At 43.5% G+C, this 27,932-nt stretch overlaps 1 protein-coding gene across 2 annotated transcripts in view; it reads left to right on the forward strand.

The window, feature by feature from the left end:
- Positions 1–16,882: 16,882 nt before the first annotated feature.
- Positions 16,883–27,932, forward strand: part of LOC126284470 (glucose dehydrogenase [FAD, quinone]-like) — a 527,859-nt gene continuing 516,809 nt past the window's right edge. Inside the window, exon 1 of one of the 2 annotated variants that reach the window (XM_049983422.1) lies at positions 16,883–16,964. The gene's annotated coding sequence lies outside the window, so the exon portion shown is untranslated. The remainder of the gene's footprint in view (positions 16,965–27,932) is intronic. The other variant, XM_049983423.1, reaches the window with a different exon arrangement.

The following is a 27,932-nucleotide window of genomic DNA, read 5'->3' on the forward strand; positions in this document are numbered from 1 at the left end:
TAACGGTAACGTAACTTGCTTCCTCTCTGTCTCTCTGTCTATCTGACGTGCACTAACACACAAAAATCGAAATGACATGTCCACTTTGCACAGCTTGTACTACGCACATGTTTCAGTCGTCCCCTGGGGCAGTCTACCATATTTGTAGCTGTGACTCCGTTCATGTCATAGGCTAACATCAACTGTTTATACTTTGATTGTTGCCGGCGGAATCTTTTTGGGCGTGGAGCGTCGGAACTTTTCCATTGCGACGACAGAAACTTCAGAATCTCGTACCTACCCAGGTTTCATCAAGGGCTACAATCATTTTCAGAAATTGTTCCCTTTTGCTCGATAACATGAAGCAATTCCTCTGCGGTTCATTTGCGACCTACTTTCTGCTCTTCACTCAGATCGTACGAAATCCATCTGGCAGCAGATATTCTCATCTTTAACTTTTCAGTTATGAGCCTGTAAACTGAAGTGACTGACACTCTGGCTTCATATATAATTTTCTGACATGTTTTTCGTCGACCATTTCTCAAAATGACATTAACAATACCTAAGAGGTGTAGCCTGTTGCAGTTGATGGCCTTCCACTTCTTGGGTTGTTATCAGTGCTTAGCCGACTTTCTCGGAAACGACAGAGCACCGTGATACTGTGCTACGATCCGCTACACTGTTCCAACACACCTCTCTCAAAGCGTTGTAAATTTATTTTGGGTTATTTCCACGTAGGGATTTGATTTTGATGTAGGAACGCTGGTCACTACTTGTAATCCCACGTGACTTGGTTGTAGCCTCCACTTTAAAAGCGATTTACTCACGACATGAACTACGAGACACCACGCAAGCTAGCTGACACATATACGATAGTCATTCCTACAGCCTCCCTCACAAGTGACATGAATTTCAGATTCATCACGTCGCAATAACGATCACGCATGTGTAGTGTGTAGGACTTTTAAAGTGTCCCTCGTGTCATTTGAGTAAAAAAGTGTCACCATCAAGATGAAAATTCCAAGCAGTAATCAATAGTTTTTTGGGTTCCTAGGTACGATATCTATCAGCCAATGCTCCCAAGAAACTCAGAGATAATATTATAGAAAAAGTCATGAAAATTCCACCCCTTCTGAAAGAAACAAAATATGTAGTTTCCAGCATTTTCTGCTACATCATTTCTGTGTGTTATGAATCATAATGGTCCTACAACACACTCTTAGTATACGCTTGTTGCGTCTGAAGATTCTTTAAGGGCGACGTGCAGTGTTCTATTTTAGTCTGATATTCCTTCGATGGTAGTAAGGTATATGGGATCGTTTAGGTCAAGAGAACAGCTAGATTTTTCCAGACTAGAACAAACACTGCATGTCGTTCTTAACGAATTTTCAGACGAAACGAGCGTATCCCAAGGGACTGTTATATGACAGTTACGTTCCATAATACACAGAAATGATACAGTAGAAAATGTTGGGAACTACATATTTTGTTTCTTTCAGAGGTGGTGGAATTTTCCTGAAGTTGTCTATAATCTTCTCTCTGAGGTTCCTGGGAACATTGGCTGATAAATATCACACCTAGGGGCCCTTAAAAAAAAAAGACTATCGATAGTGCTGGTACTTTCATCTCGATAGGTACTTTTCTTACTCGATGCTTTTCAAGTAATACGAATGACATTTCAAAAGTCATGCACACTGCGTATGTGTAGTAGTTAGCGGCTGTTCCCGGCGGAGGTTCGAGTCCTCCCTCGGGCATGGGTGTGTGTGTTTTCCTTAGAATAATTTAGGTTAAGCATTGTGTATGCTTAGGGACTGATGACCTTAGCAGCTAAGTCCCATAAGATTTCACACACATTTGAACATTTTTTTGTAGTCGTTACGGTCCTGCTGTTATATGACCTTTATGTTTCATAACACACAGAAATGATATTGCAGAAAATGTTGGAAACTTCATATGGCTGTTCAAGAAATATGCTGTTGCACATAGATGAGCTACAATGCTAGAAAATCTTCAGAAGATGTCGTTTAGTACTGTTGATAGTCATCTTAAATATAACGTGTTGGAAACAGATTTACCCATGAAATACCTGGGGAGGATGCATAAGGAATAATATAAACTATTTTTCGGTGAAGTGTCCGCCGTGGGAAGTACGCATGAAAACGGTCCAGGTATAAACAACCACAGGAGGTTTATTTGAATAGAGAGAAACACAATTCAACTGAATAATGTCAAATCTTGTACTCATGAAACAAACTAAACTCGTCTGGTTAAGCACAGCCATTCAATCCTTGGAAGCAGAAAACAAAGTTTTGTAGTTATGAACTGTCGCAGAAAAGGAAAAACCCAAATCAACTCTTCTGAGTAGAACATAAAAATAGTCCAGCTGTGTGGTAAATAGGAAAACAAAGTGCTGTAATAAGCCTTGGCTCTAAAAGATAGGAAGACAAGTCTGATCAAAAGTTCTTTACATATTTTACGTAAACACTGTCAGGTGAAGTTCTTGAGTGCTGCTGCTGCTACTACTACTACTACTACTACGTGATCAGGCCCAGTGTACCGCACGCATCTACAAGTTTCCTCCTCCACTGTATTCTGTCCATTGCTGCTATCTACCATCCGTCCACATCTCTTGACACTTGGTTTAAATATTCATGGATTCCATCCCTCCAACGCTTCTTGGGTCTCCATGGCGGTCTCTTTCCTGTAAGTGTAAAATCCAGGAGCTTCCGAGGCCATCTGTGATCCTCCGTCCGGGCCACATGGCTGGCCCACTGCATTCGTTTGGCTTTGACAGTTTCTGCTATGTTGGACTGCTGGTATAGTTCCTCAAGCTCTTGGTTGTATCTGATCCTCCATTCCCCCGTGTCTGCATCCAGAACCGGACCGAAGACCTTCCGAAGCACTTTTCTCTCAAAAACAAGAAGGTTATGGAAGTCCTGTTTCCGGACACTCCATGTCTCACAGCCATATAGAACAACAGGTTGGATCAAGGTTTTGTACAGTCGAATCTTCAACTGTCTGGAGAGATATCTGGACCGAAGTAGTTGTGATAGGCTGTGGTAAGATCGGTTTCCTGCCTGTATTCTGGCATTGATCTCTGCTTCACATGACGAGTTCTCAGTGAAAAGTGCCCCTAGGTATTTGAGTGACTTATGAAACTAACTAAGTCTGTTCAAAGTTCACAACACATTTAGAATAATGACAAAGTCCGGTAGAGATTCTATATCTGAGAACGCAGTCCGGTAAGGAAGAGTTGGAGTCTAAGTTTCGAAGCGTTCTACTTCCGACGAGGTCGAACAACAGGCAGTGACACAGACATTACGAAATCAAGAATGAATCTTCCTGTCGGGGCTGCGTCTTTTGTAGAGAGACCACGCTGCTGCATATACGGCGAGGAGGCTGGCTCTGACGGCAGTCGCAGCGTAGCGACCCCAGCGTGAGCTCCTGATTGTGCAAGTGCAATAAGCATACGGCGCCTGGCCCAAAATGATCGCTCGGCGATAACTGCTGCCTAGGGCCCGTGCGCTGCCCGAAATACAGCCCACGGTGCCAGGATACATTCAGTCTTGCTTCGTGTCACTTGGTTGGCGCAAGAAATAGGTCCGTGGCACCAGCAACCTCTGCTGGCGCTTTGATCGCCGTCTGGTGATCGCGTGTGCTGTGGCTGCACCCGAATGTCCTCTGCATACAAGTAGGCAGCCTGTGTAACTGGGATGTAGTTTAGGTTGCAGGCTGGTTAGGCGCAAGGTCTACCCATAGCAGTAGGGAAGGCAGAGGCCAGATAGAGGTTCACTGGGATAGTCCTAATGATGAGCAGTCGACCAACGTAGAAAATAGCTTACAAAAGCCTGGTTCGTCTGGTATTGTAGTACTGCTCCTCAGGGGAGAACCCTGATCAGTTAGGATTAATAGAGAAAATGAAGACGATAGAAAGAAAAGCAGCGCGTAATCCCTGTAACACAGTACTCGTTAAAGCCTGTGCTGTACTAAGTGAGCGGGATTCACCTTATGAGAAAGGATTTCCGCATAGATATCGACCTCGTGTACCTGAATGGTGGCAAATCAGACTTACACCCACTCTGTAATAACAATGATCCGTCAAGTAAGTTCGAAATGCAATCACAAGTAAGGATGGATCAAAAGCAACCCAGAAGATGCTACCGATGTGATAATAATACGGTCGCCAGCCTAATTAGGCATTAGCTGAATTTCTTCTCTGTACAAGTTGGTATATATTCATGCAAAACAACAAGTTGTAACACTGCATAATAAAGTGGAATTTTAGAACCAGAAAATCTATTGAAGTGATAGTTTCCCGTTCTGTACTGATATGGAAAACTATGAATACATAACACTACACTATAATGTTTACTATAAAACTTTATACTGTCTATTAATCTGATTAAAATAGGGCATAGGTTACCCTAGAAATTGTACTTTCCTGACATACACACAAAATGTCAATTTTGATGAAGATAAAACACTGATAAATTTTGACTTTTATATTGACTTTAACTTTTACTGCTCAAACCAATTCAGAACACTTCAGAATTCAAATGAATGAGGGCGGGGGGGCTGTAACTGTTATGATCGCTGTATTTAAAAAAAATGATTACTGAATTTATTGTTCATTCAAGATTTCCAGTACATAAGTTACTACTCTTTTCAACTTATTTACTGCTCATTTAAATGCCTTTAAATCTGTCTCGAAGTAATAAACTTCATTACTATATCAATACTAAAGTTATCTTTCGACTTCGTTAGATCTTCGCTATTCATTTACTGGTTCATTAACAAAACGTTTCTTGAAACACCATCCTAATATAGCTAGTTCTGCAAATAATAATTATTAACACAATTTTTAATTTTCATTCTGGGACACTCGGATTGCACAACGTTTGGAAAGAACCCTGTATAGGTTAGTTGTCAGGATAATTAAATGATGGAAAAGTTATGGTAAAATTTAGGTTATTACTGCACCAAACAAACACAGTTCACTCTCTGATCCACACGAATATAGTACTGAAAGTTTCAACCTGCTTGTATCGATGCTGCGGTTGGCGGGCGGTAAGGTGGCGAGGCACAGAGCACACATACAACCACAGCAACGGCTCTTGGCGTATCGGCACTTTAATTCTTCTTAGCGTCGCAATACTTTTCCATTTAGTGCCTATGGAATTTTGCCATGCTGTGTGGGATTTGGAACGGCATACCCGAGGCTCAGTGAAGCTATGTCTTCCAGGAGAGCCTCCTCGCTCCAGAAGGTGTTGCTCAGACCAGTGCCAAACTACAACTACTGCTGCTGCTGAGCCCGTTGTACCGTGCAGTGCGCGCGCGCATTTTCCCGCGCTCACCTGCCATCCACCTTTTACCGCTCCCTGACAGACAGGGTATTCACCCGATGTTTTGCATTCTGCATATCTTAGCACATTGCCTACCTGTGAACCAGACGCACCGTTACAATTTTAAACATTTTACAACATTTTCAACATTTGTTACATTTCAATTCTATTATAATATTAACTGACATTTGACATAAACATTAATACTCACATTAAAAAGTATTTACAGTTTTCTTAACATAATGGCATGAAACAAAAAGAAATGAAATCAGAACATCAATTACACAAGTTTAAAGTAAAATCAGATGATAAGAATTATTTACATGTACAATAGTACAGAGTCGTTGTTGTTACACGGTATTTGGACTCCAATGTCAGATTCTGCTGTGAGTTTGTTTGAAGAAGAGCTAACAAGCTTCTAGTTCCCTAATGAGACAAAACTTTATAGCCACCAGCTTACTAGCGTGTTGGTCGCACTTTGGAACGCAATAAATCAGCAATTCTGCGTTATATGGATTCGGCGAATCTTTGGTAGGTTCCGGAGGTATGTTACACCAGGTGTCTACGCGCAAATCACACAGTTCCCATAAATGACAAGTGGTTTGTAGGAGTAGAGCTGACATTAGTTAGTGCCCCAAATGTGTTGCATCAGGTCCAGCTGAAACGAATACGCGGCCAAGAATTCCAGGTGTATTCGTTGACATGCTGCTCAAACCACTGAAGTGTGATTTTAACCTTGTACATCTTTCCGGAAGATGCGATTGCCGATGGGGAAGACTTCAAGCACGAAGAGATGCAGCTGGTCTGCAGTAATGTAGTCCACACCTGTCAGATTGCCTTCAATTACTAGCACTTGTCCCATAGCCGGTCGGAGTGGCCGAGCGGTTCTAGCCGCTACAGTCTGGAACCGCGCGACTACTACGGTCGCAGGTTCGAATCCTGTCTCGGGCATGGATGTGTGTGATGTCCTTAGGTTAGTTAGGTTTAAGTAGTTCTAAGTTGTAGGGGACTGATGACCTCAGATGTTACGTCCCATAGTGCTCAGAGCCATTTGAACTTGTCCCATAGAAGACCAGGTGAGTGTCTACCGTATCATTCGTCCGTGTTGTACTGTAATAAAATAAATATAGTTGTGACTCTTTTTCTCTATTGTCAGAGCAAAGTAATAGAATGAATATCAGCCGGAACTTACCTAAAAAGGAAACACACATTAATGCAATGACTCAGCAAAAGGAGAAATAAATGGTGCAGGAATATTATTAACAGTGTAATATGTTGTTTACTTTAGCCCGACGCGTATGAGCTCTCAGTAAACTAGCTCAGTTCTCAGGGGTTACGGAATTGTAAATTCTTATTTGTATAACTATTAAAACACCACAGATATTCCTCCATATATGCCCACTCGACGTCAAGTTAAAAGTCGTGTGCTTATAGCACCAGACAATATTTCACCAGTCCGTTCACTGTACAACAATACGTTCCGTAACTCAGAATCGTGGTTTCGTCTTGATTCCCTATATAAGATAATTGTAGCTTCTGCAAGTAAAATCTTATACGAGAACTAGAATCCTGTGACCAGGCCTTCCAGCCTGGGATGTTATCTCGCAACTTTGAGAAAATCTGAAAATGAATCTTATTAAATTATTTTCAGCGACCGCCAGGCTCGTAGAATCTGATAGAAAGGTTTAGTTTTCTAACCTTCGGCACGTCTCTACGATGAGCTAAAAGAAAGTTCGTAATTATTTTTTAAGATGGCGCCTAACAATGAAGAATTTCTGTTAAGGCCCATGTCTATTCTAGACAAGTAAGGTTTAGGATTACAAATGATTTCAACACGGACACAATTTTTAAGTCACGAACAACTATATTTTCAGTTTTGTTAATAACTTACATTGGCTGATACAGCAAGATGAACTTTCACTAAACGTTCCTTAAGGTTCGCGTCCAGATCATAAACCAAGAAGAAGAATAGTATCGATAAAAGAAGTCAGAGTTCAAATACAGAATCTCAATTCCATGGAATAGGCATACATTGTAGAATAATATATTGTCCCTTGGTAAAACTCACAAGTTACTTAAACAATACTTATCGTAAAAAACATGTAATCTGTACATTTCACATTCATGTCCACCCAGGAGAAACAGTACAGTGTGTAACACCGAAAATGCTGATAAAGTACCTTCTGCACCAGCCAAAAGTTTTCGGCGTCTTATAACCATTGATAATTTGAACTACATTTCTAATTCTGAATCTGTAGGTTTTATTATGGAAACAGTACTTAATATGCAATGGACGTAATGTGTATGTTCTTCCGACAGTACATAATTGATTGTAATTATAATGTAAATATTGTAAACTGCTGGGTAATCGCCAAGGGAACTTTGTTTAAATACATTGATAGCAACGATGAAATGGCAGTAGCCGTACCGTTGTTTATATTTACGTATGGAGAGTCTTGGTTGGTTGGTTTGGGGAAGGAGACCAGACAGCGTGGTCATCGGTCTCATCGGATTAGGGAAGGATGGGGAAGGAAGTCGGCCGTGCCCTTTCAGAGGAACCATCCCGGCATTAGCCTGGAGTGATTTAGGGAAATCACGGAAAACCTAAATCAGGATGGCCGGACGCGGGATTGAACCGTCGTCCTCCCGAATGCGAGTCCAGTGTCTAACCACTGCGCCACCTCGCTCGGTGGAGAATCTTGTCGCGCTGCGAGCAGAGAGGAGACAGAGCAACTTGAGTCTTGAAAGAGTGCGGAGGTGTTTGTGGGGAACTCCGGCAGACGTGGTGTGCAGCTATGATAGCATCATTGTAGGTGCATCTGCTTTGTTAACTCGCGAGTATTGAGAGCGCGGCAGGAGTGGAGAGGCGGAGGAAGCTGCAATCCTAACTATTGCCTGTCCCATAACTGTCCGTGACTCTGGAAATGACTCGTTGTTCGCAACCAGCAGCTACAGCAGCAGCTCAGCGTTGGCGTCGGCTACATTCTTCGTCATCCACACATCGCAAGACTGTTAAATGACAAAGTATAACTGATGTTGTACAGGTGTTACCCAGTGTCATTTCTTCTACAAACTTTAATGTCTAATGTTACCGTATATATATATATATATATACTCCTGGAAATTGAAATAAGAACACCGCGAATTCATTGTCCCAGGAAGGGGAAACTTTATTGACACTTACCTGGGGTCAGATACATCACATGATCACACTGACAGAACCACAGGCACATAGACACAGGCAACAGAGCATGCACAATGTCGGCACTAGTACAGTGTATATCCACCTTTCGCAGCAATGCAGGCTGCTATTCTCCCATGGAGACGATCGTAGAGATGCTGGATGTAGTCCCGTGGAACGGCTTGCCATGCCATTTCCACCTGGCGCCTCAATTGGACCAGCGTTCGTGCTGGACGTGCAGACCGCGTGAGACGACGCTTCATCCAGTCCCAAACATGCTCAATGGGGGACAGATCCGGAGATCTTGCTGGCCAGGGTAGTTGACTTACACCTTCTAGAGCACGTTGGGTGGCACGGGATACATGCGGACGTGCATTGTCCTGTTGGAACAGCAAGTTCCCTTGCCGGTCTAGGAATGGTAGAACGATGGGTTCGATGACGGTTTGGATGTACCGTGCACTATTCAGTGTCCCCTCGACGATCACCAGAGGTGTACGGCCAGTGTAGGAGATCGCTCCCCACACCATGATGCCGGGTGTTGGCCCTGTGTGCCTCGGTCGTATGCAGTCCTGATTGTGGCGCTCACCTGCACGGCGCCAAACACGCATACGACCATCATTGGCACCAAGGCAGAAGCGACTCTCATCGCTGAAGACAACACGTCTCCATTCGTCCCTCCATTCACGCCTGTTGCGACACCACTGGAAGCGGGCTGCACGATGTTGGGGCGTGAGCGGAAGACGGCCTAACGGTGTGCGGGACCGTAGCCCAGCTTCATGGAGACGGTTGCGAATGGTCCTCGCCGACACCCCAGGAGCAACAGTGTCCCTAATTTGCTGGGAAGTGGCGGTGCGGTCCCCTACGGCACTGCGTAGGATCCTACAGTCTTGGCGTGCATCCGTGCGTCGCTGCGGTCCGGTCCCAGGTCGACGGGCACGTGCACCCTCCGCCGACCACTGGCGACAACATCGATGTACCGTGGAGACCTCACGCCCCACGTGTTGAGCAATTCAACTGCACATATGGTTCACGTCCACGCTGTCGCGGCATGCTACCAGTGTTAAAGACTGCGATGGAGCTCCGTATGCCACGGCAAACTGGCTGACACTGACGGCGGCGGTGCACAAATGCTGCGCAGCTAGCGCCATTCGACGGCCAACACCGCGGTTCCTGGTGTGTCCGCTGTGCCGTGCGTGTGATCATTGCTTGTACAGCCCTCTCGCAGTGTCCGGAGCAAGTATAGTGGGTATTATCTGGTGAATTTTTCTTTTGTTAGAGCATGATTCTTTCTCTCAGGGATATTATCTTTTCTTACCACTTTTACTTACGTGCTTAAGTAAATATGAAACAGGTTCTTGAAGGGCCGCTGTTATGCATGTACCAACTTTAGATTTTGAACGTGATGACTAAAATACAGTTGTCGTTAGCTGAATTGAATGTAATTTTGTTAATTTCTATTTAGCGATTGCAAAGCAAGGCTCGAGAGAATTTCGATTGTTACCGTGGAGCGGCCAAGATAAAACTAATGGAATATGTATAATTTAAAGAATGAAATTTAACGTTCAATTATTTATCTGTTGCAATTTAGAAGGTTCTTACAACGAAATCTCTCGCATTTACAGTTACTGTTAACAATTTGAAAAATAAATTAATACTTCGGCGCGTAATGGCGGACCAGAGGCTGCATCGGAAGATGAGCTTCCCGCAGCGCAAATTACTGAAAAAATGGTTATTAAAAATGACTAGCCACTGCGACCATTTGAGGTGACAACTATTACAAGGAAATTCATTTTGTGATAACAATAATTAGTTTATTTTATCAGAATACCGAATAACTTACATAAAATATGTGTAGCCGCTCAATGGCTGCCTTCTATATCGCGAAACAAACCAGTGTGAATACCATAAAGTACGTCCTTCCTCCTCGGCCGTACAATCGCGTCTCTTTTGATCCTTTTTTATTTTCATAGACATGTTTTAAATGAAGATGCTACTCCTCAATTATCGCTGCATATCAGTTGTTTCAAGAACATTAACTGTATCTTTTATACTAATTATGTTCATAAAATATTTAAGGGCTTACAAATGATTTTTAGTTCATCCTTAACACTTCACAATACTGTTCACTGTTTGCAACCGATAAAAATGTCAATATTTATGTGACGTACCGTCACACCAACTTTCTTGAATAATAACCTGCAGTAGTTAAAACTTATAGGGCACCTGGGTTGTCATTGTCCTCAGATATTACCAAGCAGGGTCCCTTTCCTTTCCATTCAATCACCGAGTGTCGTAAAAATATGAAAGTTGATTAATTATTTACTGCTACTTTTCTTTGCTTTCTAACGACCAGTTTCATTCTAAATTTTGCTGCCTCAGCAACTGTTCATTCTTGTACTGCATGACAGAAGCTTAACTAATTTTCAGTTCGAGTATTAATTTCACTCACTTAAAGTAACGTAAACTTTCACTGGCAAAACTATTAACTAAAGACACAGCAAAAGAAAAAAGGGTGTGAAATTCATTTATTCTATATTTAGCTTAGCGAGTGACTTCTGCTGTCTTGGTACACAGTTTATTGTTGTTATGTTAAGTAAATCAATAGCTCATTTGCTTAAAGTAAATTCAATTACGTCTTTCAATATTTAAAAGTAAATTGCTCACCTTTTTCCAAGTGTTGCATCACGTTACGCTGAGGTTGATCAAAGTCATTTTTTTATGCGACGAAGTTTCATTTACAGTCAGTCATTTATGTAACCAGAACTTCATTTAACTTTGCTTACAATATTTAATATTTGAGAATAAGTAAATGCAAAGTCAGTGCTTTGTGATTCATTTATTTTCTCGTGATCTGTTGCAACGCTAGTGAGTATTTGCTTAATTTTCTATGCCATTACCTTTCTTAGGATTTTGGATATTCACTGTCCTAGTGGGCTGCCGGCCGTTTTAGTTTTCCCTTCTTTGCTCATCAGTATTTTTTTGTATTAAATATTACGTGATACCCTTTTCCTCCGTGTGTAGTTCATGAGCGATTACAATACCCTCCACCCATTTCAAAATTATGATCAGTATTTAGATTAGATTTAGAATAGATCCTTCCTTCAGAAGGGGCAAACAAAATGATTTTCAGTATTTCTTACAATTATTGGCCGAATTAAAGAAATTGAAATGCTGTCATACTTTACGCATTAAGAGGTTAAATTCTTAAGACAATAAATCAAGCATTAAAGTTAGAAACTGTGTAAATATCTTGAGGAGTTGTAACTCACAGTATGCAGCTTATCCACGCTATTCATCCAGTATTTAAAAATGAGAGCGCTTGGCGACTTCCAACAAACTTTACTCATAATTTCAAACCTTTTAGAGAGTTTTCCTTGCTGAACCCACCTCCGCTCCGATACACGAAACAATAATAATGAAGCGGAGTGAAAATTTGTTCAAATTTACGTACTGGATCCAGGTTAAACGTTATATGAGGGTGGATGAAAAGTAGTGCCTACTGTGTCATTAAAGATTTAATAATGAACATGTAAAGTCTTAAGTTGTGTCGATAATGCCCTGTACTGTCCTTTACACAACTCTACCGTTCAACATAGTCACCATGCATATGTACACATTTGCGTGATCGTTGAAACCAGGCGTCGAAACAGTTGTTTAAAAAAAGGGTTTTGCTTTTTCTCCCTTTTTTTCGGAATGATTTTAAGACCATTTATTGTGAACTCTGACGCGTCTGTCATCTCGAATCATTTTATCAGCGCGTCCTCGAATGGCGCCTGTGACAAATGTTGTCGGTTGGCCGCTGCGCGACGTATGTGCAACGTCCGTTTCTGCGTTGCAAAACTTCTTTACCAAATGCCGCACCTTGCCGATGTCCATGACAGCGTCCGAATACTCTTTCTTCACGGATAGGGGAAAACAGCTTTAAAATTACGGGTCAAAAAGCAAAACACAAAATATTTCCAAACTGGTTTTGTCGCCTGGGTTCAACGACGCCGCAAATGTTTAAAAATGTATGGCGATTGTGTTGAACGGTAGCGTTGTGTAGAGAACAGTTCAGGCTACGATCTGTGCTATCCGGTGCTGTGTGTTCGTTATTAATTTTTGTGGCACACGAGGTACTACGTTGTGATCCGCGCTCGGATCAGCGAATGCATCTACCGGAAAATGAAAAGTATACCGAAATGTTAGTAACTGAAAAATCCGAAACTGATTACACAAATGTAATTAAGGTTTTTCGTCTTCATCCATAACGGTTCTACGTGTTTAACGTCAAATAGGTAACAATCATATACAACTGCTCGCTCGGCGAAAGCTCCGTACGTAAACACTGGAAAGTTGCATAGGTCACACCAATATTCATGAAAGGCAGCAGGAGTAATCCACTAAATTACATGCCCACATCATTAGCATAGATATCCAGCAGGATTTTGAAACTTCTATTGTGTTCGAAGATTATGTATTACCTCGAAGAAAACGGTCTATTGACACACAGTCAACACGGATTTACAAAAAATCGTTCTAGTGAAACACAACTAACTCTTTACTCACAGGAAATTTTGAGTGCTATTGACAAGGGATTTCAAACTGACTCCGTATTTATAGATTTCCAGAGGGCTTTTGGCACTGTACCACACAAGCGGCTTGTAGTGAAATTGAGTGCTTATGGAATATCGTCTTAGTTATGCGGCTAGAGTCATGATTTCCTGTAAGAGGGGCCACAATTCGTAGTGAATGACGGGAAGTCATCGAGTAAAACAGAAGTGATTCCTGGCGTTCCCCGAGGTAAAGTTATAGGCTCTCTGCTGTTTCTTTCTATGTAAACGATTTAGGAGGCAATCCGAGCATCCGTCTTGGGTTGTTTGCAGATGACGCTGTCGTTTATCGTCTAGTAAAGTCATCAGAAAATCAAAACAAATTGCAAAATTATTTAGAAAAAAATATCTGTATGCTGTAAAAACTGGCAATTGACCCGATAACGAAAAGTGTGAGGTCATCCACATGAGTGCTAAAAGGATTGCGTTAAAGTTCGTTTACACGAGAAACTAGTCAAAGCTAAAGGCCATAAATTCAACTAAATACCAAGGAATTGCAATTACGAACAACTTAAATTGGAAAGAACACATAGCAAATGTTGTGGGGATGGCAAACTAAAGATGGCGTTTTACTGGCAAAACAATGCTGTACTAAAGAGACTGCATACACCAAGCTTGTTCGTCCTCTTTTGGAGAACTGCTGCGCTGTGTGGGATCCTTATCAGATAGGATTAACAGAGTACGTCGAGAAAGTTCAAAGAAGAGCAGAAAGTTTCGTATTATCGCGAAACAGGGCAGATACAGTATTTGGGGTGGACATCATTAAAGCCAAGGCCCTTTTAATTGGGGCGGAATGTTCTCACGAAATTTCAGTCGCCAACTTTCTCCTCGAAATGCGAAAATATTTTGATGACACGGACCTAAACAGGTAGAAACGATCATAATAATAAACTATGGAAAATCAGAGCTCGCACGGAAAGGTATAAAATGGTTCAAATGACTCTAAGCACTACGGGACTTAACATCTGAGGTCATCAGTCCCCTAGATTAGAACTACTTATACCTAAGCAACCTAAGGACATCACATACTTCCATGCCCGAGGCAGGATTCGAACCGACGACCGTAGCAGCAGCGCGGGAAAGGTATAGGAGTTCGATTTATCCGTGCGATGTTCGAGATTTGAATAACAGAATTATTGTGAAGGTGGTTCGATGAACCCTCTGCCGCGCACTTAAGCATGATTTGGAGGCTATCCACTGTGACGGTACGCCACATAAATGGACATTTGGAGAAAGGAAAAGGAAGTTTTTTTTATGAGGCGCGTGAATTATAAATTATTTCAAGATTGCGTACGTGGGCGCGATGTGTAACAAATACTAAAGAACGTAAGTTATTATTATCAAAACACAAATATCGAAGCCGGCCGGTGCGGCCGAGCGGTTCTAGGCGCTTCAGTCTGGAACCGCGCGACCGCTACGATCGGAGGTTCGAAAACTACCTCGGGCATGGATGTGTGTGATGTCCTTGGGATAGATAGGTTTAAGTAGTTCTAATTTCTAGGGGACTGATAACCTCAGATGTTAAGTCCCATAGTGGTCAGAGCCATTTGAACCATTTTTGAAGAAATGTCGATGAAATCAACAAAACACAGGTTTTGGTGTAATCTATGTGTAACATAGGCTGCGATGATCAGAGACAATGATTTGATTGAACCTGCTCTCCCGTTTTTGTTTCGTCTAGCGGTAGGCCACCATTGTAGTGCTGCCTGATAATTAACGTAAGTTTTATCTGTATTTTTGAAAAATATAATAGAAATTGTTATTAGAAAGTGTGTATTATTGACTTGGTTGTCACCTCTCATGATCGCAACCATTAATTATAATTAACAAAGTTTTTACAGAACTTCGTAGTGCACGGAGCTCATCTCCCCTAGCAGGATTTGGTCGGCCATTACGCTGACGGTTCATGTTATTAAATGTAAATGCGAGAGACTTCTCAATTTTGATCTTTCATTAATTTCGAAGTTAAAATTAATTTCAGTTACCAAAATTCACAGGACTGATTAGTTCAGTATGTTTCATTTTGGCGGCCTAACGGCAGACGAGATTCTCTCCAGTTTTGCCTTACAAATAATGAACAAGAAATACTGAAAATCATTACATTGCGCAATATCTCAGTTAATCTTTATGTAATTTGGTACATAAATAATCAGTAGCCCCTGAGACCTATATTAATATTACAGTTTGCGTAAGAATACGTACATTTTCTTTTCTAAATAGCCGCGCTCGCGCAAACTATTTATTAGAAGGCGGTGAGTCGCGCACTGTGTTTAAAAAGTATTATATCGTACGTACTTCGGGGCAGCCGATGTACGTAAGAGTCTTATCGCGGTATAAGTTAATTAAAAAGTCTCATGTTAGCCCATAGTTTTTAAAGGTACCCAAACCAAAATCATAAAATATATAATTATAAAAATAAAAATATATAATTATCCCGTGGTAAAGTGCACCCAGACACACGCACACACACACACACACACACACACACACACACACACACACACACACACACACACACACACATATATATATATATATATATATATATATATATATATATATATATATATATATAATGGTTCAAATGGCTCTGAGCACTAAGGGACTTAACATCTGTGGTCATCAGTTCCCTAGAACTTAGAACTACTTAAACCTAACTAACCTAAGGACATCACACACATCCATGCCCGAGGCAGGATTCGAACCTACGACCGTAGTGGTCACGCGGTTCCAGACTTAAGCGCCTAGAACCGCACGGCCACACCGGCAGGCCATCCACATATATACTTATACCATGATACCGCGCGGTTGTAGATGCAGAACTCAATAATTCATTTGCAATCAGCCGGCCGTTGTGGCCGACGGTTCTAGGCGCTTCAGTCCGGAACCGCGCTGCTGCTACAGTCGCAGGTTCGAATCCTACCTCGGGCATGGATTTGTGTGATGTCCTTAGGTTAGTTAGGTTTAAGTAGTTCCAACTCTACGAGACTGATGACCTCAGAAATTAAGTCCCATAGTACTCAGAGCCATTTGAACTATTTTTTGAACCATTTGCAATCAGACGTTTGGAACTGTTTTGTACATGGAAGATCGAGTCTTTAAAGAATAGGGTGTGGGGGCTACTGGTTAGAGGTATTACGACTCACCCGTAGGTTTATTAACATTCAGTCTTTCGTCCCCTCACTATTGCCTGCTGGAACAAGATAAGGGAGTGGAGAATTGTCAGTGGTATGCGAAGTACATTCTGTAGTTGGGGAGTATGCAGCAGGCATATCGGCTGAGTTCAAAAAATGGTTCAAATGGCTTTGAACACTATGGGACTTAACTTCTGATGTCATCAGTCCCCTAGAACTTAGAACTACTTAAAGCTAACTAAGCTAAGGACATCACACACATCCATGCCCGAGGCAGGATTCGCACCTGGGTCCGTAGCGGTCGCTCGGTTCCAGACTGTAGCGCCTAGAACCGCTCGTCCACTACGGCCGGCTATCGGCTGAGTGTAATGAATCATACAAAACAGTCCTCGTAATTGTCTGATTATGGTTGTCCATGATAGCGTTTTTTCCATCAGCCTGTTCCTTCCGGAGGCACTGAGGCTATTATTCTTGTATTGGAGTGGACGATCGCCGACCAGTTCGCCTCAGTGGCCGCTGGTAGCACGTCGAAACAACGCAGCCGCCGCGCCGCGCAGGCAGAGCGTGGCCACGCCCCCCTCCAGGCACCGCGCGGTTCCCCACCCCAGCCGGCAGGTCTTCCACGCAGACGGCGTCGGCGTCGCCACCTTCCAGTCAGTCGGCATCGTGACTTCGGCGCGCGCACCTCCGCTTCTGCACTACTGCTGCTGCCATTAGGAGAGCCTTCCGCGACATCGTGAGTAACGCATTTGCTGCAGCTTACTCTACGCGTGCTGCGTGACCGGCGTCTTGCGGGCAAACGAAAGACGGCATGGCAGTTGATGTGTCATCCGCAAATGTGTCTCAGAATAGTTGACAACGACTCGTCGCTACACACAGTATAACGCGTCCATACAATCGCAATCATTAAGCTGGATAACTACTACACCAGACACACATGTTGTCATACCTTTGACTATGAAGTATGGTAATGTGCCCATCCTCCGGAAACGCAGCAAAACTTTGCACCTCCAGTTGCTCTGGTATCATCCCTAGAATAAATGAATGCTAATTTTTTACCTTCTTGCAGTTACTGTCAGGCAACAATTACCTAGTAAGTGTGAAAGAAAGTTTCTCAGGGTATGTTTCCAGATCCTTCAAGACAGAGAGTAGTCTACGTTTTGCTGATTGTAGTGGCGGTGTTAGCATTGATGAGCAATTTTTATTTTACAAAATAACTTGATGCATAAGGTTCCACAATATCATGCTCTCTAGAAATTTAGACCCTGTTATTGAACTTTTGCTGGACTATTAGCCAATACTGATTAAAGTATTAAGTTTTCTGGTTGTATAAATATATTTTTGCCAATAAAAAATAATCAGTGGAAGTACTTTTGGTTACATAAAAAAGTTTTCATGCATTCTACTTCAATTCCGCTCCAAACAAGCGGGTCCTTATTAAATAATGGTCCGCAGCTCGTGGTCTCGCGGTCGCGCTCTTGCTTCCCGAGCACGAGGTCCCGGGTTCGATTCCCGGCGGGGTCAGGGATTTTCACCTGCCTCGAAATGACTGGGTGCTTGTGTGTCCTCATCATTTCATTCTCATTCATGAAAGTGGCGAGACTGGACTGAGCAAAGGTTGGGAAATTGTACGGGTGCTGATAACCGCGCAGTTGAGCGCCCCACAAACAAAACATCATCATCATCATTAAATAATGGTTGAAAAAGATACGAATTAGTGAGAAATACAAGAAGTGTGTATTCGTTACACTACATTGCTGTCATAAGCTGGACGGAATAAGCCTAATTATATTACTTTTGAATTGTTGGTATAGACAAGGTCCGACACATGCTATATAGAGGGCCACGAAATAAGGCGAAACAGGAGTTGCTGAACAGTAGTGTGTAATGAGCGGTGTGGAATTGGCACGGAGCATTACGGACTATGGACAGTACTTGCAGATTTTTTAATTTTTTTATGAACTGCTACTGTTTCAATGTGTTACGTTTCGATGAGAAGAATAAATACCAGTAGAAGGTAAAGGATATCAAACATTGACTTTATTATATACGAAAACTTGATACTGAACTGTGAAAATGGAAATCCAGCAGTAGTTTAATAGTGGACATTATTATGTCGAGTCATTACACTTCTACGATTACACTATTACAGGAGTTAATCGATGAGCCGTTAAACAATAGCCCAATTACGCATTCACTTGAATATGGCTTCAGAAGCGGACTGAGCTTTAATGGAAACAAAATAAATGGACTTGTTTTTAACAACGTTTGAAGAAATTTGGTTACACATGAATATTTGTGCTGGAATGGGACTCAAACTCTGATTTTCCGATTGTCGCGAGCGGTCATCTTAACAAGTTTGGCTACCTGAGCACACTTCCAGGAGCGACCCAAACTTCCATATGTCGTACCGCCTACGATATAGTCGCTCGCAACTTTACTTGGATTCTCGCCACAGGGTTTCAAGGAAAATATTTGTACTCGGATAGCCGAAAAGGTTAAGATGGCTGTTCGCCATAATCCGGTTTCGAGTATCAGTCTAGCATAAATTTTCATATGTTACCAAGAGGTAAAACATCTGTACCTAGTACAGCTGACGCGAAGTTATTCGCAATCAGCGATATGATTTCGAATGGTTGTCAGTCATCATTGTCAATGTAAATAAAGGATTTAATGGTAGTTAGTTCGAATACTGGTGTTGAAAGGCATTTGCGTCGCTATTATCTGACAGAAAAATGGAGGAAAACTGGAAGAGTTAAGATCATGACCACCAGACCTTGAAAGGCCGTTAGCCTTAGTGTCTCTGACCGAACCCCTGTCCCAGTTTCTTCCTCTGTACTCTGTTTCTTGCTTTTGTTGGCGGTGAAGTTCATCTGTAATTCTCGGTTTATCTCCCTACCTTTTCTGTTTAGCTTTTACCATTCTCCTTGTAGCAGCATCCAATTTAAAACAAGTTTCCGCTCGTGACGCCTCTTGCGATTTCTATTACTGTGCTCTACCTTACATCATTGCGTCCTTTGTCCCTAGTTTATTTCACATGCCTTTATTTATAATTTTGCCTCTCCGATTTACCAGTATACAAGCTTTCTTCCAATGAACTTTGTATCAGGCCGACTTCGTATTAACGTTTCTTTTCTCGTTTGGCGGCAAGGCTACGAGTCATGTGTGTGGACAGGAATGAGTAAAAGAGTTTCCTACTGAGACTGGGATGTGGGACTTCAAATCCCAACCTAAGACATCGAAACGGAACCATCCTGACCCAAGACCACTCAATTGCCTTCAGTAAATTCGCGATTGGTGCTTGGAAAGAAGGGCCATAGTCTGTCCTCTGTGTGAGCTCAAATTTCTCTAATTACGCAGTCATGGTCGTTTCAAGAGATACTCTAGGTGAAAAATTTGGAAATTTGTGGTCAGGTCTTATGGGACCAAACTGCTGAGGTCATCGGTCCCCTAAGCTTACACACTACTTAATCTAACTTAAACCAACTTACACCAAGAACGACACACACACACGTGCCCGTGGGAGGACTCGAACCTCGGACGGGGGGAGCCTCGCGGACCGCGACAAGGCGCCTTAGACCGCTCGGCTACCCCGCGTGGCATACAGTATGTGATCAAAAGTATCCGGACACCTGGTTGAAAATAACTTACAAGTTCGCGGCGCCCTCCATCGCTAATGCTGGAACTCAGTATGGTGTTGGCCTAACGATTAGCCTTGACGACAGCTTCCACTCACTCTCGCACGCATACGTTCAGTCAGGTGCTGGAAGGTTTCATGGGGAATGGCAGCCCATTCTTCACGGAGTGCTGCACTGAGGTATCGATGTCGGTCGGTGAGGGTGGGACGAAGTCGGCCTTCCAAAACATCCCATAGGTGTTCTATAGGATTCAGGTCAGCACTCTGTGCAGGGCAGTCCATTACAGTAATGTTACTGTCGTGTAGCCACTCCGCCACAGGCCCTGCATTATGAACAATTGCTGGATCGTGTTAAAAGATGCAGTCGCCTGCGCCGAATTGCTCTTCAGTACTGCGAAGCAAGAGGGTGCTTAAAACATCAATGTAGGCCTGTGCTGTGGTAGTGCCACGCAAAACAACAAGGAGTGCAAGCCCCACCCATGAAAAACACGACCACACCATAACACCATCGCCTCCGAGTTTTACTGTTGTCACTACACAAGCTGGCAGATGACGTTCACCGGGCATTAGCCATACCCACATGCTGCCATCGGATCGCCGCATTGTGTACTGTGATTCTTCACTCCACACAACGTTTTTCCACTGTTCAATCGTCCAAAGTTTATGTCCCTTACACCAAGCGAGGCTTCGTTTGGCATTTACCGGCGTGATGTGTGGCTTATGAGCAGCCGTTCGACCATAAAATCCAAATTTTCTCACCTCCCGCGTAACTGTCATAGTACTTGCAGTGAATCCTGATGCAGTATGGAATTCCTGTGTGATGGTCTGGATAGATGTCTGCGTATTACACATTACGACCCTCTTCAACTGTCGGCGGTCTCTATCAATTAACAGACGAGGTCGGCCTGTAAGCTTTTGTGCTGTACATCTACATCTACATCTACATGATTACTCTGCAATTCACATTTAAGTGCTTGGCAGAGGGTTCATCGAACCACAATCATTCTATCTCTCTACCATTCCACTCCCGAACAGCGCGCGGGAAAAACGAACACCTAAACCTTTCTGTTCGAGCTCTGATTTCTCTTATTTATTTTGATGATCATTCCTACCTCCGTACGTTGGGCTCAACAAAATATTTTCGCATTCGGAAAAGAAAGTTGGTGACTGAAATTTCGTAAATAGATCTCGCCGTGACGAAAAACGTCTTTGCTTTAATGACTTCCATCCCAACTCGCGTATCATTTCTGCCACACTCTCTCCCCTATTACGTGATAATAAAAAACGAGCTGCCCTTTTTTGCACCCTTTCGATGCCCTCCGTCAATCCCAACTGGTAAGGATCCCGCACCGCGCAGCAATATTCTAACAGAGGACGAACGAATGTAGTGTAACCTGTCTCTTTAGTGGACTTGTTGCATCTTCTAAGTGTCCTGCCAATGAAACGCAACCTTTGGCTCGCCTTTCCGACAATATTATCTATGTGGTCTTTCCAACTGAAGTTGTTCGTAATGTTAACACCCAGGTACTTAGTTGAATTGACGCACTTGAGAATTGTACTGTTTCTCGAGTAATCGAATTTCAACGGCTTTCTTTTGGAACTCATGTGGATCACCTCATATTTTTCGTTATTTAGCGTCAACTGCCACCTGCCACACCGTACAGCAGTCTTGTCTAAATCGCTTTGCAACTGATACTGGTCTTCGGATGACCTTACTAGACGGTAAATTACAGCATCATCTGGGAACAACCTAGGAGAACTGCTCAGATTGTCACCCAGGTCATTTATATAGATTAGGAACAGCAGAGGTCCCAGGAAGCTTCCCTGGGGAACACCTGATATCACTTCAGTTTTACTCGATGATTTGCCGTCTATTACTACGAACTGCGACCTTCCTGACAGGAAATCACGAATCCAGTCGCACAACTGAGACGATACCCCGTAGGCCCGCAGCTTGATTAGAAGTCGTTTGTGAGGAACGGTGTCAAAAGCTTTCCCGAAATCTAGAAATACGGAATCAACTTGAGATCCCCTGTCGATAGCGGCCATTACTTCGTGCGAATAAAGAGCCAGCTGCGTTGCACAAGAACGATGTTTTCTGTAACCATGCTGGTTGCGTATCAATACATCGTTCCCTTCGAGGTGATTCATAATGCTTGAATACAGTACGTTTTCACTTCACTGTCACATCGGAAACAGTGGACCTAGGGTTGTTTAGGAGTGTGGAAATCTCGCGTGCAGACGTGTGAGACATTCAATCACCTGTCTACGTTCGAAGCCCGTGAGTTCCGCGGAGCACCCCATTCTGCTCTCTCACGCTAAGTAATGATTACTGTGGTCGCTGATATGGAGTACCTGGCAGCAGATGGGAGCACAATGCACCTAATATGAAAAACGTATTTTTTGGGGGGTGTCCGCATACTTTTGATCACTTAGTGTACATGTGGGAGGAAATATTCCACGACACAAGTCACGGAATGTGGAATGTTGGCACCAACTATCAATGCGTCTCTTATAGCTTCTGCCACTGGAATTTGATTAGCATCTCCGCATCGCTCTCGCCCTTACTAAACGATCCCATGGCGAAATGCGTCGCTCTCCTTTGGTTCTTCGTTATCTCGTTGTAAGGATTCCAGTTTGAACGAGCGATACTCCAGAATCGGTCGAACTTGTGTTTGTGAGATACTTCTGTTTTGGACAGACTACACTACATTAAGATTCTTCCACTGAATCTGAGCCAGGCATCTGCTTTTTCTGCAATCAATTTTACACGGTTATTCAGATTTTTATGACTGTGGCTTCTCCCGGTTGCCGTGTCCGTTGAGACTATCTCGACCGATTATAACAATTGTGGAACAATTGAGAGGAAAGTGTTGCATTTTCCACCTGAAGATATAGATGATAGTTTGGTTTGGACTCACAACAGGCAAGTCCTTAACGGCAGTGGTGTAAATCACCTGCTGATGATAGACTATGACATTCCTGTCATGAGTGCCATTTCGTGCCATATAAGCATCCCCCGCAGGAAAATACCTTCATCACTTGCCTGAGAGGTGTCCTGCTGCCAAACGTGCCCCGTTGCCAAATGCTATGCCTCGAGTGCCAACAGCGTGTAGCGACGTATACCGCAATTTATCAGCCCTAGCTATGCTTTGAAAGTCTAGTGGCAAACCAGAAGCTGAACAAATCCTCTGCCCAACATCAGCATGCGACATTTGCGGACAGGTTTGCGTGTGGAAACGCCGCCACAATATCTGCAGCTTTTCGGCAGATACTGGTATTTATAGACCGTATAAATCCAAATTTTATCGAAAGAATTTATTTATGCCGAGAAACGTATATATCTACACGCTAAGCACATTGCAGCAAATGGACTACAGGTCACTCGCTAACTTACATAATACATATCCCACACGCCAGCTTCGACGATTATAACGCCTACACTGCACACGACCATCGTAAAATAAGAAACGTACCGTAACATGCTGCATATTGTCTTGAAACCTGTAACGACGCTGTGTTGGAAAAAAAGTAACAACTGAAAGTGCTTTAATACCAATCAGACTGTAGCTCGTACGCTCCGTAAGCATCAGATGATAATGGATTCATCGTCTCCAGTCACCCGAGACGTCGCCAATTGAATATGCAAAGAATTCGTGCACTAGGCATTAATGTCCTTTTCAACCATCTAGTTGTCGGTTCTCAATGAATCCAGAATCTTCTCCAGTCAGTGGTGTGTCTTACAGAAGCAGCTGTTACTATATATCTGGACTCAGTTTCTTAACGAAAAATTCCTGTGTACTGCTGAGACTAAAGTCAGGTACCTTTTGCAATCTCTAAAATGGACTGCCAGAAAAAAATACAGCGTACTCAAGGACTGCGTTCATTGGCACTGGGGTGTAATATGTGAATACTGAGGATTTGCAGTGTTAATAACTCATTTGTCATTGTCATCGGCGATGAGATGGCGCTCAGGAGGTCTGTTGCTGAATTGCAACAAAACGCGCAAAATTCTTGGGACAGTCTATCCCAGAAAGCCATTTGTCACCTTTATGATCGTTTGCCTGACAGAAAATACCTGTGCGTTCTCTCCAGAGAGAGGAGGGCTATTTGGGCACCCTTTACTGTGTCGTGCAAGTTTCACTATGTCTGAATTTGATATCATATATTCCTACAATGACGAACTACCTAGCAACTGACGTGTCCTTGAGGTGTTACACATTTTTTTCTGGCAGAGTAAATCTTTGGACGAGGAAACATTTTTAAGCTCGTTGCAGCGTTTGTGTGATAAAATTCCGTCAGATTTGAATCGCTAGTAACTACGAGACTAAAAATGCATAAACAGTGGTGGAGACCATAACAATTAGATCATGTCAATACGCGTCCGTGGCTCGTGGTCTTGCGGTAGTGTTCTCGCTTTCCCGCGCACGGGGTCCGGAGCTCGGTTCCGGCGGGATCAGGGATTTTCTTTGCCCCGAGATGACTGGGTGTTGTGTGTGTCTTTCAGCATCATTTCATCCTCATTCACTCGCAAAGTCGCCGTAATGGCGTTAAAGAACTTGTGGAGCGGCGGCCGAATCGCCCCGCGAGGGGTCTCCCGGCCACCAATGCCATACGCTCATTACTATTATGTCTGTACGTGCTTCCCAAGCAGTGTTTGCTTTGCCTGCGACGTCATCGCACCAGTGTAGGCGCATGCACGTGACTGTTACGAATTAGCTTTGTGTAAGGTTGCGTGAATTGGTGTAACGCGTTCAGTTGGACATCGATTCGGGTGTCATTTTGAAGAGCTTGCGGGTCGCTACTAGGACCCAAAGTTAGGCAATAAAAGCATCCGTTGCAGTACAAGTGAAAACTGGTATTAGATCGAAAATACCATAATACTGAAAGGTACCGTCCGATATGTGTTGTCATTATGCTCAGAGTGACAGGAAACGGAACCCACAGTAAAGCTCGCGTCGAAAGGAACTCAGAATGCGTAAAAAGTACAGTGCCAAGCGAATACGAGAGCTATGGCAGCGTCGACAAAGGAATGGGAAAACGGCGCAAAGCGTTCATGCAGCTGCCAGCGCAACCCTAAACGTCTACGCATCAAGTGCAGGCGTCGGTGGAAGGCAATACACAAAACAGCGATAATACAGGCGCAAATGGCAACTTGATAGCACCAGACGAGTAGGTGTCGCGATCATCAACTATCGTTCTGATGTCAACCGACGCTATATGCGATACACCTATTTTTCTATTCTGTTACCATTATACTACTCTGTGTAGCTATTGTATTAAAGAAATTGATAATAAAATTACATATGAAGATTTTGTGTAGACGTTCTCATGAAATAACTGCGGCACAGACCAGAACTGTATACATTTACCTAACTTACTGTGTACAGCCATTGCTAGACTGCTGGTGGCACTTTGGAATTCACGAGCGATTGCTTCCGCTGGTTCCATGCGAGTTTCCCCCAAGAAAACAAAAAAAATCTTTGTCCCTTGTGACGTTCGGTGAGCAGAGGGTCACGTGTGGAGGGCACTTAGTTTTTTACCGCATACCGAGGAGGTGGTCTGGATGGTACAATTGCCCCCAGTTTTTTCTGCCCAGCGTTCCACATCTACACATACAAGTCACCTAAGTCCCGTAAATTCCGGGGAGAGGGGGATGAGCTCTTACTTTATGTTCTATCACTTCCCTTATCTGGCGAGCTGGAGGTGCCAGCACATCAATCGGAACTCGCCACTGTGTTCCTCGAACCACTCCATCACACTCCTGGCCTTGTGACATGGCAAAACATCCCAAAGGTGTTCTATAGGATTCAGGTCAGGATTCCGTGCAGGCCAGTCCATTACAGGGATGTTATTGTCGTGTAACCACTCCGCCATAGGCGCCCAGTGCCAATGAATGCAGTCCTTGAGTATGCTGTATTTTTCTTCTGGCAGTCCATTTTAGAGATTACGCGTAATGCAAATGGTACCTGACTTTAGTTTCAGCAGTACACAGGAATTTTTCGTTAAGAAACTGAGTCCAGGTGTATAATAACAGCTGTTCTGCAAGACACACCACTGACTGGAGAAGATTCTGGATTCAATTGGCGACATCTCGGGTCACTGGAGACGATGAAGTTATTATCATCTGATGCTTACGAAACGATCCGGCTACCGTCTGATTGGTATTAAAGCACTTTCAGCATAGATTCAGTTGTTACTTTTTTTCCAACATAGTAGCGTCGTTACAGGGTTCAGGGCAATATGCAGCATGTTACCGTACGTTTCTTGTTTTACGATGCTCGTGTGCAGTGTAGACTTAATAATCATAGAAGTTAGCGTGTGGGATATGATTACGTAAGTCAGCGAGTGATCTGTAGTCCATACTGGAGATAAACGTTGCACTGAGCATATCTCTTAGAGGGAGGGCGACATGCGTTGTTGCCCCGTCTTGCATGAAAACAGTGCTTTCCACACATTTTGGCTGTCCCAAAGCAGGAATCACTTGCTGTACATGGAGGTCTCGATAGCGCGCAGACGTCACCCTTCACGTGACAAGCCCTTTGCGAGTATTCTGTTTAAAGAAAAACGGACAGAGAATAAAGGTGCTTGTGATTCCACACCACACAGTCACATTTGACGAGTGCAATGGCTTTTCGTGTACAACACTCGTTTTGACAGTGCCCCATATTCGACTCTCCTATGCAGTAACTGCACACTGTAGTGTGAAACGTGCCTCGTCACGCCATAAAATGTTTCCCGGTCACATGTCACCAACTTCGATCCGTGCCAGAAACCGAAGGGCAAATCATAACGTTGCTACTGATAATGAGGTTTCAGTTGCTGCACCGTCTGGATCTTGTACGGGTACCAGTCTAATATCGAACGCAAAACATCCATACTGTTGAGTATGTGATGGACAATTCTCGTGACATTGCACGAGCATTAGCAATACCCGGGGTACGTGCTGCATAGTCACTTACAGTAACAGCAACCTGGTCAATAACTTACACTTCTTTAAACCATTTAGTGACGTCGGTCCTTTTCTCAAACCTTTCAGTTGGCTATCTCTCTGAATGTAACACTACAATTAGTGCTGTTCACGTAAAATAGTTTCACTAACAGTGCGCCGTCTCTCTTCTCGATAGCCATAATGTTCACTCACGTTATGGTTTGTCAAATGACAGCGTGGATGTCATACCTTCATACAAAAACTGTACAACGCCAAATCTGGACCTGATGGCCAAAACTGGCACTAATTTATTTACATTATAAGTCGTTTCAACACTAACTTATTGGCATTGGCACGTCTACCAAATTTGGCTACCATACGATAAACACACCCCACACAGGTCCACCGTAGTAGTAGAACTTTAATTATAACCATTCGGTATTTACGGTATTTATTAAGAACTAGCTTTACCGGAATTCGTTGAATATCCTCTTTGTCTTTCTAAGCAGCTACACATTTACACGCAAAAAGTAAATGAAAGACGGTTATGTAGGTTACACAGCTACAGTCATGATAACAAATCGGATATGGATCGTGCCATATACACTCCTGGAAATGGAAAAAAGAACACATTGACACCGGTGTGTCAGACCCACCATACTTGCTCCGGACACTGCGAAAGGGCTGTAAAGCAATGATCACACGCACGGCACAGCGGACACACCAGGAACCGCGGTGTTGGCCGTCGAATGGCGCTAGCTGCGCAGCATTTGTGCACCGCCGCCGTCAGTGTCAGCCAGTTTGCCGTGGCATACGGAGCTCCATCGCAGTCTTTAACACTGGTAGCATGCCGCGACAGCGTGGACGTGAACCGTATGTGCAGTTGACGGACTTTGAGCGAGGGCGTATAGTGGGCATGCGGGAGGCCGGGTGGACGTACCGCCGAACTGCTCAACACGTGGGGCGTGAGGTCTCCACAGTACATCGATGTCGTCGCCAGTGGTCGGCGGAAGGTGCACGTGCCCGTCGACCTGGGACCGGACCGCAGCGACGCACGGATGCACGCCAAGACCGTAGGATCCTACACAGTGCCGTAGGGGACCGCACCGCCACTTCCCAGCAAATTAGGGACACTG

Source organism: Schistocerca gregaria, chromosome 8 (assembly GCF_023897955.1).
Source record: "Schistocerca gregaria isolate iqSchGreg1 chromosome 8, iqSchGreg1.2, whole genome shotgun sequence".
In the NCBI taxonomy this organism is placed as follows: domain Eukaryota; kingdom Metazoa; phylum Arthropoda; class Insecta; order Orthoptera; family Acrididae; genus Schistocerca; species Schistocerca gregaria.